The sequence below is a fragment of the Cupressus sempervirens genome, chromosome 4 (genome assembly GCF_028749045.1).
Source record: "Cupressus sempervirens isolate cs-2001-9-10 chromosome 4, ASM2874904v1, whole genome shotgun sequence".
NCBI lineage: Eukaryota > Viridiplantae > Streptophyta > Pinopsida > Cupressales > Cupressaceae > Cupressus > Cupressus sempervirens.
In genome coordinates, this window is record NC_143121.1 from 659,483,690 (window position 1) to 659,501,792 (window position 18,103).

Genomic DNA, 18,103 nt, shown 5'->3' on the forward strand with positions numbered 1-18,103 from the left:
TATAGAAGTACCATGCAACATACTAGTAGCCTTGACTATGGTACCCTGGTGCTCAGCTTGATGACTTTCAACTATCACAAAAACTCTGTGGGATTTTCCTACATCAGCCATGGTAGGTTTAGAATGGTCAAACCTTTGCAAGTCCTAAAGATGTCTTTATAGGGCACTCCCCTTATTTATGGCTGAATTGACCACATGAAAAATGTGCTCCTCTAAAACTAGAACCAAATCTACGTCCACCCTGGGAAGCACTAGAATATGGTGCACTCCCTCTACTAGAGTCTTGTTGATTACCCTGAGATGGATGGCTTTGCTAGAACTTTTGACCTAACTTTGGCCACACCCCTTTCCTCCTATGTTACCTGAAGTCTATCCATCCTTCTACCAATAATGTTAGCATCTTTGTTCCTAATGACTATGACCACCTTGTGAGAGTGTTGACTAGGCTTGACCCTACCCCATGACTTGTGTCTAAGGGGGTGGTACACTCTAGCCTATATATTGTGTACTATGGCTTTAAGAGCCTGATCTAGCACTAAACCCCCTAGCCACATTGCTCTCAATAATTCTTTCCTTCTTAGTGGAGCACCTCATCATAATAGTAGCTGGAATATTGTCTCAACCCAAAGAACCACGTCTCATATTGGTCCACTAATAGATTCCCCTATTTAAGCTCATGGAACTCATTAGCACAAGCCTCTTAGTATTGTAGAGATATAAATTTCTCCCTAAAAATCTCCTCAAAGATCTCTTAGGTGAGATCCATTATACTGATTTGGAGCTTCTCACTCTCCATATCCCACCATATAGATCCATGGTCCCTCAGTTGTGTAACAACACAATGGGCCTTCATGTTTCTTTCATACAAATGTAAGGAGAAGTAATGCCCCATATCTAATAACCATGTCTCAGCCTTGAGACCTCCTCCTAGGCCATCACTAAAGGTCTCTCATCATGTTTATTTAGATGGAATCTATATCATCCCAGCCACAGCCTCTCTTATGCTAACCTCCACCACCTAGTGGTATGCGAGAATGCTCACATTCATGCCCATGCTCTTCTCTATCTCCATGCTCTGACATGTGGGAGTCTTTGTGGTGATATCCCTCTTCCTAGCCATGATCATGTCAGTTTTCCTCAACTTGAGGTCCCAATCGAGCTATAAGATCTTGTAGCAAAGGCACCAATGCCTCCATTCCACCCAAATTATTATTACCATATTTACCCCCACCATCCTAACATTCCTCCTCATGGTGTTATTCTTCATCATTATTTTGTTAGTTATTCCTCCGACCACCAAGTCTATGTGTAGGAGGCATCTCTAAGGGAGAGAAAAAATAAGAGTCAGAATCATACACAACCATAAGTATCATGACATAAGTGAAAATAAGACACTATTATGCATAACCAAAACAATATTATAGCTAGAGCATAATACAAAGATCCTAATGTTGCAACATATGCTCTGATACCAGATGCAATGCCCCACCCGAAGATCCTTGGAGCAAGGATAAATAAAAGTCAATCCATTTTTTGTTAGGAAACAAGCATAGATTAAAACAACATCAACATACAATTGATCAAAAGATTGCAATGGAATACTTAACCAAGAAATCTAAGTAACCAATGATCTCTAACCATCACTACTTAAAAATGCATTCAATAACCAACTATGAAAGTTAAACAATCAAGAAACCCATAATATTGGAGCTGTCAAGACCTGGGAAAAGGTGCAACCCAATAGGGTGTCCAAAACACCCATTGAATCTCAATCGACAAGTCTAGAAATACATGTTGGTTTCCCAAGCAAGTTTTTGCACAAAAGTCAGGTGATACTTTTCCAGTATTGTACGATACTATACAATACTACCAGGTGATACTTTTCTAGTATCGCGCGATACTTCTCACAACTAGCATGTAATACTTTCCAATATTGCACGATATACTTTACTATTACTGTTTGATACTTTACTAGTATTGCATGATAGAACTTACTCCTGTCATGTGATACTTTCTAGTATTGCATGATATTTCTTTCTATAGTTGTGCAATACATTTCCTGTATCACCTAATGCAGAACTTATGTTGCCCAGGTTTAAAAGGAAATAACCTGACAAATAATTAGAAGGGGGGAAGAGTTAGAACCTCCACACCAAGGAGGACCAAAACCACAATAGTCAAGGAGAAAACACTCGAAGGTATAAGGAGATCAATTAACTCTAACATCTAATGCATAACATCAAATCCATAGCATCTAATGTAATCATGAAAAAAGCAACATTGCAGTTAACATACATGTACAAAAATCAACTACCTCAATAAAGTGAAATAACATAAACCACATGGACACATACTCCGATAGATATGGAGAACCATGTGAACATCCAGCTCCAGAACTGAACATGGAGGAAGGCCAACTCTGTATATCAATCCTCAGCACTGGCATGTGTAGCTACACCTCCCAACCACATGGAACCCATAGGTCCACTCCCACCATGCTAATGGAGATAGTGATCCAACCTCAAACACACACAATATAGTCATCCATGGCTAACACTCATGCCAAATAGTACAAAGGACTGAAACCAAGATCATGAGATAATGCAATACAACAGGTCCTAGTCAGACACTCGATGGGTCTACTATGTAGGGACTCTAGTGGAGAGTAGATCACTTGGCAAGGCAAAGCCCAAGCTAAACATCGTATAGAAAATCTACCTCAGGATGCCATCATGCTATGTCCCCAGATGAATCATGCAAACATTTGGCCCTCAGATAAACCAAATGGACACATCCCTTTGGGTAGTCATATAGGTATATAATATTTTCTTATCTTAGTTACTTAACCATGAATTTATTTAGTTATCACTTATTAAAACTTCTTTACGTATACCTTGTTGGGATAGCTAGGGTATATGAGAGAAGCCCCTCTAGCGGTCCACCCTACATACCCATGCTCATTACACGATGAGTGCCCATAGGAAATGAAGTTTCCCAACCCAACCCCAATGAACATAACTCAACTAAAAGAAACTAGGAGTTCAAGTCTCACAAGAACCGAACAAGAGCACACCAACTACACGAGGATCATAAACAAAAAGGGCTAGATGAGAAATAAATAAAATACCAAGTAAATAATTACTCAACTGAGCATGTAGTTGGGAGTATGGATCTAGCATGAATCCCAATGCAAGAAGAAACCTTTATGGTTGGATTGGATTCCTCGTAGACAATCCAGGTCCACAACCATCATCAGTGCCAAGAAACACCCAAGAAAATTGGGTGGCACATAAATTGAGGCAAAGTAAAAAATGCCTAAATACCAATGTTGATGAAAATTAATGAAATCAAAACCCTTTACACAAGTGGGTATAAAAACCCCAAATATCCAATAAAATTTATTTTTGGAGTTTGTATCCAAAAATGGCCAGCATAATAGTCCAAAACCCCCACACCAAAAAGCCATAAATGCTCATACCCACCCAATCGGGTAGAGCCAACATACAAAAAGGGAGGGAACACAAGTTCTTTGCCTCCTAACATAATAGTACCAAAAAATAACTCAAAAATGGAGTCAAAACACAAAAATAGGAGAGCCCTACTTGGTAGCCAAAAGGGAAAAATTAGGAATGCTTGCAATAAAATTAATCTCTCCACAAAAGTTGCCAAAAATCATAGCAAACCAAGTTCTCCCTGAGCCAGATCCAACAAGATCAACCTCACGGTGATCCCATGCCCATATCTCCTACAATGAATATAAAAACAATTCCTCCTAAAGAGGATTTGGGATTTTTCTCTCAAATTTCTAATTTGAAGAGTTAGAAGTGACGAATAATCCCCTTTTTTATATGTTCACTTTAAAAGTGAAATATTATAAGTAAATAATAGGCTCACAAAATTAAATCCCTCTTTAGCCTAGACAAAATCAAGTTATTCCAATTAAGTGGAATTCAACTATGGCAAAGCTTCCACTAATTAAAATAATAAAAATCAAAACCCAAAATACTCTTAAACATTTAAATCACAATTTTCCTTAATAAGTTCTACAACCAAATACAAATATCTAAATGCACAGACATAATACAAGTCTCGACACAAGTGCAAATGAATCCAGATTTATTAAATCACCTGAGGGTTTAATTAATAGTTAAACAAGATATGTCGCCCATACAGGGATGACATTTCCTAGGTATAAATAGTTGAATCACTAACTCCATGTGCCACTGTTGGGGATATAAATCCTACACACTGAACAATAGGATCAAGGTCAATTGCATATAATAACATAGTTGAAGCAATAAATGTATTAAATTATATAATTAACCATTTATTTAATTACATCAAAATAATCTATTTACATCACTCACTACATCATAAAACATGTCAAAGCAAGAATGAAGCAAATCTACGTAGCATTGAATCATAGTATCCATAATCCAATAAGTCCATCATATAATCATAATTAGAGTATATGTTTGAATATAAAATAACCAAATATCATCATAAAGAATCATGTCACATCAATAAGTATCATCATGTAGAAATGATCAAATTGAACAACATAGTATCTAACATGTATGATTCTAGCAATCAAAATATAGTATCTGACCATCAAGTCATCTCGAATGTCATCCAACATGAGTATCAAAGTATCACTCAAATCCAAAATATAATGAGGTACAAAATGCAAACACATGAAGCACTACATTATGTGATATGTGAATTCTGATGTATGATCAAAGAAATGCAAATTAAGATCATTTTAGTGATGAGTAGAAAAGGCAAAACCAGATATTGAAGATATCAACAATAATGTAAAATGGGTTTTTGTATCTATCTCTTTGTATTGAAGAACTACATTGTATATTGTATGTTTGGGCAATGGGATCATCTTGCATACATTTTGTATATGTATATACTCACTCCTAACAAGTTTGAGGCTTCTAACAAGGCATAGTCCTCTAACAAGGACCAAGACTCTATACAGATGTAATAGACTCCTAACAAGGATAATATCTTTCACAAGATAATTTTGAGTAGTGGATCATTTTGTGGGTACCATCCCCACCAAAGTTTTCCCTTGGCTAGGGTTTCCCTACTTAACAAAAAATTGTGTTATGATTTCTCTTATTGCATGGTTATGTTTACTATTTAGTATAGTTAGTTTATTTCATATTCAAATTATAATATTGTTAATAATATCCAATTTTGTGCTATTGTTACAAAATGTAAGTTGACAAAAGATGACGATTCACCAAAGAATGGTGCAAGAAATTATAGATTAATGATTGGAGGTATGTTGCATTTAACAATGTATTTAGAGTCGATATCATGTATGCAGTTTTTTTGGCATTTGGATTTCAAAAAGAACCAAAAGAATCACATTTTAAGGATGTGAAAAGGATCTTTAGGTATCTAAAAGGTACCAAGAATTATAGTTTGTGGTATCCAAAATGATTGTATTTTATACTAATAAAATACACATATGTTGATTAGGTAGGATCTTTGGATGATCGAAAGAGCACTAATGAAGGAGCATTCTTTCTTAGTTCTTGGTTAGTTGCTTGGACATGTAAGAAACATGATCTTATAATTATATCTATTTTTGAATCAGAATATATTGTAACATCCTTGTGTTTAATGTAGGTATTGTGGATGAAGGTTACCTTGAAGAATATTGGGATCAATTTTCCTAAACTATTTTCAATAATGTGTGATATTACAAGTACTATTGTAATACCCCAAAATTGGCACCCTAAACCAATTTGGTGCATTGGTCTCAATACATAAATTTTTTAATAAAAAATTTCCTATTTATCTAGGCATTTCTAATCCTAATTGACTCTACTTGATCTAAGTATCAATTGCAGAAAAACCCTAAGCTACAATAATCTCACACTTTATTTAATTCCTAAATATCAACTTAACTTGACTAATAAATCCCACTAATAAAATTAATCTAATTAAAGGTCCTAGTGCATTTAATTTAATTTAATCACCCATTTTTAGCTTAACACGAATGAAAAAGGAATTAAATACCCTCATTTAAATTATTGAATTTAATTATTTAATTAATTGAAAATCATCAAATATGAGGTCATATTTATTTAATAATTCAAATATCCTCTCAAAATCTTCTCTTCATTTTAGAAATGGAAACTTTGAGTTAAATTGAAAAGAAAAGAAAAGAAATCAATCAATTAACTCTCAACTGAATTTTATTTCCTAGAAACTCTCAAAAGCTTCTCTCTTGAATAGAAACTTGTCATTCAAACTAGACTTTCATCTAATTTCCATTATGCATCTGATTCAATCTCCATCATTGATCAATTATTTGATTCTATAAATTGGGAACTTGTGTCTCTCATTTAGAAGGGATGAAATTTGTGATCAACTAAACTTTGTCAGTTTGAGTACTGGCTATTAGTGCATTCAAAGTGATTCCATTGCTAGTGCTTTCATAGTGTTATTTTATCATTCTTAGATTACAATGCATGCATCTTAGTGTATTCTTTGCTTACTTGTTCTTAGATTAGCTTGTATGTTCATCTAGATTAACTTCATCTCTTTTGCATAAAAAACTCATAAAAATACATAGTCGGTATGCATATCATACTATTTAAATCCTATGTTCTAGTTTGGTCTTCTCGTAATTGAACTCTCAATTCTAAGAGCACAATTTCAAACCCAACTAGATAGAAGGCAATAGGTTGGCGTGATTGGTTCCTTCAAGATGAATAATTTAATGTTCGTTCTCATATGAAACCCATCATACAATGACTGTTGAAGTTTGTTTCTAAGCACTGAAGCTACATTTAGTACTCACACTTCTGGTGCCCATCGTGGGGCTGAAAATCAAATTTTTGGCCTCATTTTTATTTCATTTTGTCAATCTTCTTTTCATTTTTGTACATTGTATTGAAATCTCACTTGGGAATTTCTTTCCTCGCATGAGTTACATGTCCACTCACATGACACTTTGCACAATCTCATATGATAGAATATTGGCTCACCTGGGACTTGCATAGTCTCACGTAACAACATATCCTATCTTGTTTGAGAGATCATTTGTTTGCCTTGAAGTAGCAAAATCTCATATCATATTTGACATCAGTGTATTGATTTTCTTGATGTTCATTTGGAATTTTTTAGTTTTGGAATATTTTGATCATGCTAATATGATTTTTATGTGACTTATTAGATTTTTGAAATAGCTTAACATATTCTATAGGATGCATGTCGAAGCCTCCTTTAAAAAATAACCAAACTTGCTAACAGATTGCTTGTAGGACATGTGTTGATAAGTACTTGTCAAAGATACATTTAAAACCCACTTTTAAAAAAGTGTTTTTTTATGCTTTCAAAACATTGTTTAAATAGGCTTTGTGAACTTCTCTAAGGCTCTAGATGAAGGGATAGAAGATTATGCTATTTACTACTTAGAAGTGATTCCCAAGAGTAAATTATAAAACCTAGACCCCTTTGGACAATGGTACATTTTGAAGGCAAGGAAAGATTTAAAAAAATCACATGGCTTGTCCATTAGTGAGGGGATTATTCTCTTCTCTCTCTGAGAGAATTAGAAACCTAGAAGCTCTTAGATTGGTTAGGAGAGGCATTATCTTGGTGATGAACATATCTAGTGTGTTTGGGTGGTGAAGTGATAGAGTATGCTCTTCTCTCTTTGAGAGAATAAAAAACACAAACCCTTGAATCTAAGTTAAGTCCGAGTCACCTATAGTGAGCCTAACAGAGTAGTGAACCTATGGGAATCACCCAAGTGAGCACACACCTTTCACTAGTGATTCCAACTCACTATAATAAAGAATCTTTGTAGAGCAAAAGACTCCAAAGCCATGTTAATTCCTTCCTCTTGATTCTTGATATCACCTATCTTGAGGATGCCTTGACTATTGTACTAAGTGACACTCCTCCCTATGCCCTATTTGTCAAGGGTGTACATTTTTAGGTGTTAGTATGGTTGAGAGGTCTAAACCTCACTTGCAAGGCCACCAAGGGTTAATGTGAATGAAAACCTATTAAACACTTTATAGCTAGTTTCCTACCCAGTTCACCTCTAAAAGACAACATAATCTTTGTGCAAGGAGGGGGAAGATTCTATCCTATAGATCTTTACCACAGGTATACACCTAGATGCTTGAAGGCGGTATATGACACTGGCCTCTATCTCAAGGGTAACCTTTAAACATATATTATTGAGTCCTTGGAGACACCAAAAATGCAAGTGCCCTTTAGGGGGTGATATAGCTATGTGAGGTGAACATATACAGATAAGATGTGAGACAAAGGTTTTTCCTTCTCTATCATTTTATTTTTTTAGGGATAATGCATGTATTTTGAGTCAAAACTATACAAACTACCCAAACCTTATCAAGACTCCCCTTATCCTTCTGGGTTGCTTTGTCCTTAATTAGATTGTTTGTGATACTTCTTGCATCCCTACTATCTTTTTTATAACAAGTTGGAAAGAAAAACCTATCAAAATGAGAAATTTGATGAACTGAGAAATTGCCAAATCTGTCTAAAACTAAGAACTTTGTTGAACTATCTATTTTTAAAATCTGGAAACACTGTCAAAACTATTTGAAACCTACTCAAACTAAGAAATATCATTTTTTATACATCTTGTCTAGTGTAAAATCTTATGTTAGTTAAGGTCTTAGGATTGCAACATTCCTTTTCTCACCTAGTTATTGTCATTCTCTTTCCTAGGACCAAATTACCATCAAAATTATGGTCAAAATTGTTAAACTGGTCCAAATACTCACATGGAAATGCATTATCTCAAATGGACTCTACATTTACTTGCAAGAGTCTATCAGAATCTTGGTTGGAAAAGCATTCTCTTATGCAAGCATATCTAAAATTTATCCAAAATAGCAAGCTATTTATGTCATTATGTCAAAAACTTCATTCCAATCTAATCTCTATCAAGGAACCTCTGTACATTTATCTATCTGTAATAGTCTTAAATTGAAATGAAGCTTTCTTGGCTAAACACTTGTGACACACGTCCAAAGTCCTACTTGTCCTACTATGTTTTCATACCTCATTGTCACTTTCACGTACTTTGAGATAAAGTTCTAAGTGTGGTCCTATTCTAAACCTATTTTAGATTGTTGTCTATGATGGTTGCAACTAGAAGTTGAAATGTGTTTCCCTCACATAGGGCTAGAAGAGGAGGTAGGAGTCAAGGTAGTGGTTGTTCCAAATTCTATACACAATTTGAGTGCATTGGAGGATCCTTGTGGTATCCTTCACCTACTACACCTTTTGAGGGATCATCATAGTCTACATCACCTACTACTAGACCTTATGCGAAATGTTCCTTTTTGAAAAACTACAATCAGATTTGGAACCCATTATTTTGAGAGTATCCCAAAGACAACTTTGAAGGATCATCTCCTAAACCTAACTTTGTCATTACAAACAGGACACCTATACTTACAACTTTAGACACAAAACCTCTATACATAACATCTCTGCTTACTGAAAGTCTACATACTAAAAACCTACATACAAACAAACCAAAACCAAGAAATATAAGAAAATAGTATAGGAGAAAAAGGGGAAGGGAATCGAAGGACTCACAAACAAAAATAGAAATACAACTATATGAATTAATATGGGGATGACAAAGAAATTCCCATAGAATACATTGAAAAATGTCTTAAAACAAAAGCTTTCAAAAGATGATGGAAATCTTGATGAAGTAAGAGAAGGAGAAATACTTCCTCAAACTAGGTTAAGAAGGAGCCAAGCTACCCTCAAACTATGATGTGGAAACCATTGTCATTAGAGAGGAAGAGACTAAAATGTCTAAGCTTCACAAAAAAATTAAGTCATGATGGAACAGTTACTCCAAATGATGAAAGACAAGGACAAACTACATAATAATACACACTAGACACCATCTTCCCATTTCCTTTTGACAATGACCTCTACATGCCTCTTTTCCTAAAGGAGTTGAACTACCCAAATATGAAAAATACTTAGGCACTTCTGATCCCCAAGATCACTTGAGTGAATTTAGTGCCCTATCCGTGGAGTTCATGGATGACCATACATACCTCATGCACTTATTTTTGTGTAGTGTGGGTGGACATGCTGTGGAGTAGTTTTCAAGGTTACCCATTGGAATAAAAACCTTTGAGGAAATTGTAAACATCTTCATCCAAAACTATTCTCATAGCATTCAACATCTAGTTAACATAAGAGATATTTTCAACATCAAACAATCAATGATAGAGCCATTCTTGAACTTTCTCTAGAGATGGCAACTATTGTAAACCAAATACTCCCTTAAGATACTTGAAAAATGTAAAACATGACATATTCATGGACAACCTTCTACCTAATTTTGGGTTTAAACTACAACTTCCAAGACCTACTACCTTTGATGGCATGTCAAGCAAGGTGTCTATATAGAAGAATTCATGATCAAGAAAGGTGTGTTGACCCTACAATAAGACAACAAACAAGGGTCCAACTTTAGCAAAGATAAACACAAGTACATCAACAAAAACTATGACATTGTGAATGATAGGGTGGTGGACACTATAACTCCAAAACCTCCAAAAGTTGTGTTCAATCTTACAAACAACATGAAAGCAACCAAAGTTTTCAAAAAGGTCGCTACAAACACTAGACCATCTGGAAACAACTCTAAAGATAGATCTTGGGCTTCTAGACCCAAGTGTGACTACACTCCTCTGGGTGAACCTCTTGAAGTATTCTACAAGACACCTCTCCAAAATCAAATCATCAGTCCTTGAGACAATTCTTGTCCATATGATCCACAATCAAGACCTAAATGGTTGAATGAACCTGCATAATATGCCTACCACCAAAAAAAAGTCATAAAATAAATAACTACATCTAACTAAGACACAAGATTTAGGACATAATTGATGATGGTGATGTAGTTGTAGGAGGACATAACAAAAACACATATCATAAAGCATTCAAGGAACCATTTCCTCTGTATGAAAATGGAGAATCATCTCAACCAAAAATCAATACCAAGGTCAACTATACGTATACCAATGATGAAAATGTGATCAATATGGTTGAACCTATAGAATCTGAATACTCTGATGTTATCACAATCAAAGGAAAACATGACAATGCAAAATGTAAGGCTCCATTCATCCTTAGAGGATCTACATCACTTGAATTTGACCAAGGACAACCCCAAATTATGTGTAAATGTTATCACATAGTCCTATGCCAAAATAGCACTCAAATGCCCTGTGCCTTCTACATCTAAATCTAAACAAACTAAGGACAAAAATGTTGTCTGCACAACTAGTATGAACACAAAACTAGAAGCATCTCCCAACACCACAAACTATAGCATTCTAGAAAAAATGCAATAGAGTAATGCTCAAATAACCATCTTTGAGCTACTAAAAATCTCACCTGCTCATAGGTAGATTCTTGACATAGCTCTTACTAAGGCTAGTATACCTAAGGATCTTGATCTCAATTGGTTTCAATCCATGGTAGGTCACCTGACTTCACCTCACTACTTTCTCCAAGGAGGATGATAATTCTCTAAGTCATCCTCATAACCAATCATTACATATCAAAGCCATGATCCATCATAAACATGTTTGCCATGTGTTGATAAATAATAGTGTTGGTCTTAACATATGTTCCACTAGTTTTCTTACTCAATTAGACTATGATGAGGAGTCCATTGATCCTCCCAGGAAAATTACCATCAAAGCTTATGATGAGGAAGAAAGAAAATCCAAGGATATTGTCATGCTACCTATCAGAGTGGGAGCTATAGAATGAGATGTCATATGCCAAGTCCTTGACATACCTTTAGCATACAACATACCATTGGGTAGGCCTTGGATACATGAGATGTAGGTGGTCCCTTCCACTAATCACTAATGCATAAAATTTCCATTTCAAGAGATGGAAGTGACAATATCTGCCAATACCAGCTACACCTGCAACATGCTCAATAAATATATTGAAAATTTTGTACCAACCAACTAAGAGTCTATTGAACACCATGTCAAAAAGTTGAAGGACATGAAAAAGACTCTAAAATTGAAAGATATCGGTATGGGGGAGTACAAAATGGAACCAGTACTATCTTTGACATCTCTCCCATTATCTCCTCATCACTATGGGAGACCTTTTGAAGAGAAGAAACCCTCTATAGTACCACCCAAGACTATATTTGATGACACTTCTGTATAGATCACCATACTTCTAGAAGATGAGGATGAGAATAGAGCCATTTATGCTTGGCTATATAGAGAAGAAGGTACAGTTGATTTAGAGTTCAAACCTTTGAAGTAACACCTTAAAATTATGAACAAGGCCTCAAGCCAATGAGATAGCTTGGTTATAAGGGAAATTGTCCTATAGGGAAGAACAATAAAGGTTTGATCAATCTGATTGAAGCTACATCTAGATGACATCATGATACAATGAACCTAGGCTTCAAGAAAGTGCCCTTTCACTTGGGAATAAAAAGGTTCATGCTAGATCCTAATAGTCCATCTAAACTTGAATATCAGTTAGAGTCTAAAAATTAGGAAGAAATCTCAAAAGATGAAGATACCTTTCCTTATCCTATTCCCATAGATCTCATTACACTCTGTGTGGAGCTTGATGACTTTGTACCACACATCAATACTACTAAAACTGACAACTCTACTATAACTACTATTGTTACTCCCCTAAAATAATAGGAACAAGGTGATTCTAGTCAAACTCTTACTCCTAAAAGAGTTGGACACAACCAAGATGACAATGAAATTAAAGAGTGGATAACCATGATTCGAGGGGAATACTTCGATATACCTCCATGTAGCACCAATTCTCACAAGTATGAGTTTGATTCTCTCTTGAATGCAACTACTTATAAATATGTAGACATGGTACATACATATAAAAACCAGCTGAAGTAGAAGAGTGGTCTACGGTTTGATCTAATGACTCTTAACTCTACTAATATCGAATTATCTCCCACTAATGTCATTAGAAATCAGAGGGATTCGAATATACCTCTAGATGAAATTGCACTAGGCCTTGACTTTCTAGTTCTTTTTTTTAATGATTATATCATAAACACAGTCAAACTAGTCACTTCTCTTCCACTCATCTACCCCAAGCTAATAGACTGGAACTCAAACTCTACACCTAGTGAAGTCCCCATGTTCCAAAATGACTATGCTCTTGCTTTTTACCTAAATATTGTCAAACTAGTATTGTCTTCTACTAGTGAATACAATGTCAACATGACTAAAGATGACGTCAAATATCTTAGTCATACAAACAAAGGGAAAATAATAGGTGATCTGATGATGAAAACCACATTCTAGCAGTATCAAAGCCTAAAATAGTAAAAATAAAAGATGTATCTATAGGTGAAAACCTCTCTGAGGCCCCTAAAGATGGGATATTTGATGCACTTCCAAGTTATTTCCAAGAAAGGTCATCAATGTGAATAGAACCAACACAAACAGAACAATTAAATATGGGTAATGAAGAAAATCCACACATCATACATCTTGCATAGTCACTGTCAGCTAAGGAGAAAGAATAGTTCACTACATTCTTCTAATAGAAGAAAATAAACTTTGCATGGACATACTACAAAATGTTGGGCCTAAACCCTGACCTCATCGTGCATCACTTTTCCATTGCACTAGGTATAAAGCTTGTAAAATAGAAACTCCAAAAGATGCATCCACATGTGGCTCTTTTGATCAAAGTTAAACTACATAAACTATTAAAAATTGGATTCATTCAAGCCACTGACTATACTAAATAGATATCTATCATAGTCTTGGTCTCTAAACATGGCAAATCAATAAGAGTCTACACTAACTTCAAAGAGCTAAACAAAGCATGCCCGAAGGATGACTTTACACTACCCAATATTGACATGATAGTGGATATGATGGCTAATTATTAAATGTATTCATTGATGGGTGGTTTCTTTAGCTACAACCAGATTAAGATTGCACCAAAAGATCAAGAAAAGTTATCCTTAACTTGTGCATGGGAGACATTTAATTGGAACATGCATGATGTTATTTGGCTCAAAGAATGTTGGGGCTACCTATCAACCAAAAGTCACAAGAATCTTCCATGATATGATGCAAAAAAAATAAAAGATTGTGTTGATGATACTCTAGCTAAAATCATGCAATGGAAAATGCATCTTAAGGACTTGGTTCCTATATTAGACAGTATGGAAAAATTTAGTCTCGAACTAAATCCCAAGAAGTGTGTGTTTGCATTCACATCAAGAAAACTACTACGATATATCATTTCTACAAAAGGCATAGAGGTGGATCTTGAAAAAGGTCCAAGATATCATGGAAATGACTCCACCTTGGAATATCAGTTAAATGAGAGGACTATTCACTAGTTCATCTCATAGCTAGCAAATAAGTCACAACTATTCACAAAGACTTTGTTGGAAGCATGAATGTTGATGATATTCCTATGGGGGAGTATTGTAGATATGTTATCATGATGGTATGTTACATTCATGATTGTATTTTTCATTGATGTCAACATAGCATTTTTTTGTGGTATCTGACAAAATAATAGTAGAAAGATTAATTTGGTATGTACAAATCATTGAGTACTTTCAGTAGCGAGGTTAAAGAGAGATACTACTAAGTGTCTAGTATATGTAGCTAACCCCGAAAGCATAAGATATTAAGTCTGGAAGAAGTTATCTAAGTTTTGGTGAAGGCTTTTTTGAGATAGAGTTTACAAAGGCATGTTTCGGTAAACTTGTTATATCTCTTAGCAGATTTGTTATTCTAAGAAGTTGAAGTTACAAATGTGAAGAAGACATGTTGATGATGATGTGGTTAAGTTCACTTGTCATAATGTTACGTGTATGGAAAGATATTCAAGTTGCAATGTAAAAGATTAATGTTATTTCTAAGTGTAATGTGTTCTTAATGTGGTCCCATAATAATTAATTGAGAAGGTCTAACAAGTGACTTAGGGAATTGTTTTATGGATTTTATAAAAGGAAGGACATTTTCCTTTATCATGGTTATGGAGGAGAAGTGATTGTAAATAGCATGAAGAGCAGAATGTGAGTTTGAGAAGAGCAATATGAAAGTGAAGGAAACTTCATTACCAATGTTTTATTGAGTGCTCCAAAGTTGGATACTTGGATCTGAGGTTTATGACCTAGTCTACAAGGTCTAACAGTGATTGGTCTAGTTGACAGGATAGAGGAAAGAAGTTAAAGTATAGTACACACAATTATTCTATAGGGTTCATAGTTGAGAGATTAGTTGGATAGTGAGTTCAATGGTATTGCCATAGAACCTATTTGGACAGTGGGTCCTTCTGTCTTCTACAACTCTTAATAGGGTTGGCACAACTCCTAACAGGGTTAGAATCTTCTAACAAGGATTCAAAGTCTCCTAATAGGGACTCATATGTACTAAATGTTGTAATAGACTCCTAATAGGGTCCACCCTCTAACAAGGAATATTTATATTATTACATCATCTTGTGGGCATCATTGCCATTGGGGTTTTCCCTCTGATCTAGGGTTTCCCTAGTTAACATATATAATGTAATTGTTTATGTGCATCTTGTTATGGTTGTTGTTTACTTTGGTTGAATGGATAAGATTATTTAAGGTTGATAAATGTTTTAGTTATTGGATAATTGATTCACCCACCGCCCCCCCCGCCTCCCACCCCCACCTCTCAGTTATCTTGGTGGACTATTGTTTCTAATAGACTTTTCATAAGGGTGTGACCTATAAATGGAATAAAGATTTTAACAAAAGCTTAATATAGATAAGTAATATCTTTCCTACCTACCTATATTTATGCCTCCCATTCATGGGAAACCTCTCATCTTGTAAATCTCTACAATTGATACATCCTTAGGCATCCTATTGGCTCAACAAGATCAAAACAACAAAGAAAGAGCTATCTACCACATTAGTCATATGTTGGTCTCTTATGAAATGAACTACAATGTTATTAAGAAAGCTTGTATGGTAGTTGTCTTTGCTTCCTAGAAGCTTAGACACTACATGCTCTTCCACCCTATGAGACTAGTTGCAAAGATTGATCCTTTGAAATATCCACTAAGAAAAGCTATTTTGATAGGGAGACTGACAAAATGGGTCATGATACTAAGTGAATTCAACATCGAGTATGTGGAAATGAAAGCTATCAAAGGGAAAGCAATTGTCGATTAGTTGATAGAAGCACTACTACAAAACCATCTAACCATGAGCATTGAGTTCCCCGATGAGTCCATATTTCTTTTGACCCACCAAACATGGACTTTTTTCTTTGATGGATCATTCACTCAACAAGGATCACGTGCTAGAATATTGTTCATCACACCCCAAAAGTACTCTCTGCCTAAGGCATACAAGATTATTTTTCCTTGTACAAATAACATTGTTGAATATGAAACCCTAATTAATGGAATGAAAATTATCATTGAATGGAGGGTAGATAAACTAAATATCTTTGGGGACTCACAATTGCTAATCAACCAAGTCAACAAAATCTATCAAAAAAATATGAGAAAATGATTCCCTACAAATGAATAATTGATGATATGAAGAATTACTTTGCATTTGTCACTTTCCAACAAATTCCTCAAGCAGATAACAAGGCAGTTGATGCCATGGCTACTCTAGCTTTCATGCTCTAGATGCCAGAAAAATGACTTGAGACACAAGTTCCTGGTGGAAACATTACCCTACCTTGCTTATGACTCCCTTGAATCCCAAATGATTCGTTATGTAATAGGACATGGCTAATATTATTACCATCACATCTATTCCTACCTCTATAACCAGATTGTTTTGGAAACTCTAACCTAAAATGAAAAATGTCACCTTATCTAAAATGCTTCATTATATGTCATCATAGGTAACGAATTGTATAGAAGGGGTTTGGATGATACACTCCTTATGTGTCTAGAACCCATGGATTCTAAACACAAATTAGTTGAGGTACATGGAGGCATTTGTGGATCTCACTCAAATAGCCTAACACTAGCTCACAAAATTATTAAAGCTAATTACTACTAGCCAAAGATGGAAAAAGAAGATATCCAGTACACTAAATCTTGTAAACAGTGCCAACACTATGGTAATCTAATCCACACTCTAGATAGAAAGATGATTTCATTCATCATACTATGGTAATTTAAATAATGGGCCTTTGATCAAGTGGGTTAGATCCATTTGTCTTCTTCGAATGGACACAAGTTCTTCATCACTACTAAAGACTAATTTACAAAGTGGGTAGAGGCAATGCCTCTTATTGAAGCCACTAGATAAATTATAGTTATGTTCATTCTAAACTACATCATTTGTAGGTATGGTGTACTCTCCTCTATAATCACTAATAATGGGGGTCGGTTCAAAAATAAGGATCTATGAAATCTATGTTCAAAGTTCAAAATCATGCAACATTGGTCTTCTATTTACTTCCCCTAGAGTAATAGACAAGTAAAAGTATCCAAGGTGATCCTTAAAATCCTACACTACATAGCCAAAGAATCTAGAAGGGACTAGCATCTTAGAATCAATCTAGTTTTGTGGGCTTACCAAACAATCATTAGAACACCTATAGGAGCAACACCCTTTTCTTTGGTGTATAGAGCAAAAGTTATGCTTCCGATTGAGGTTGAGATTCCTAGTTTGCAAGTCTCTTTAAAAGGCATCCTCACATATGATGACTATCAAAAATCTCAACTACAAGAGCTAAAACTACTGAGTGAATGTTTGAAAGTGGAATTCAATCATTTGAGAGCTTATCAAAAGAGGATGTCCAATAGTTACAACAAGAAAGTCAAACCACATGACTTCCAAGTGGGTGATCTCATTCTAAGAGAAATCTCAAAGAATCAACAACACCAAGTATAGAAGGGTAAGTTTGAGTTGAATTGGTTTGGTCCATACATCATTACTCTAGTATTTGGATCAGGCACATATCAAGTCCAAAAAACTAAAGGAGAACTACTCAAGGAGTCAATCAATATCCTTTACCTAGAAAGATTCTACAGCTGATACATTCTCAAAAGCTCGTTGTACATA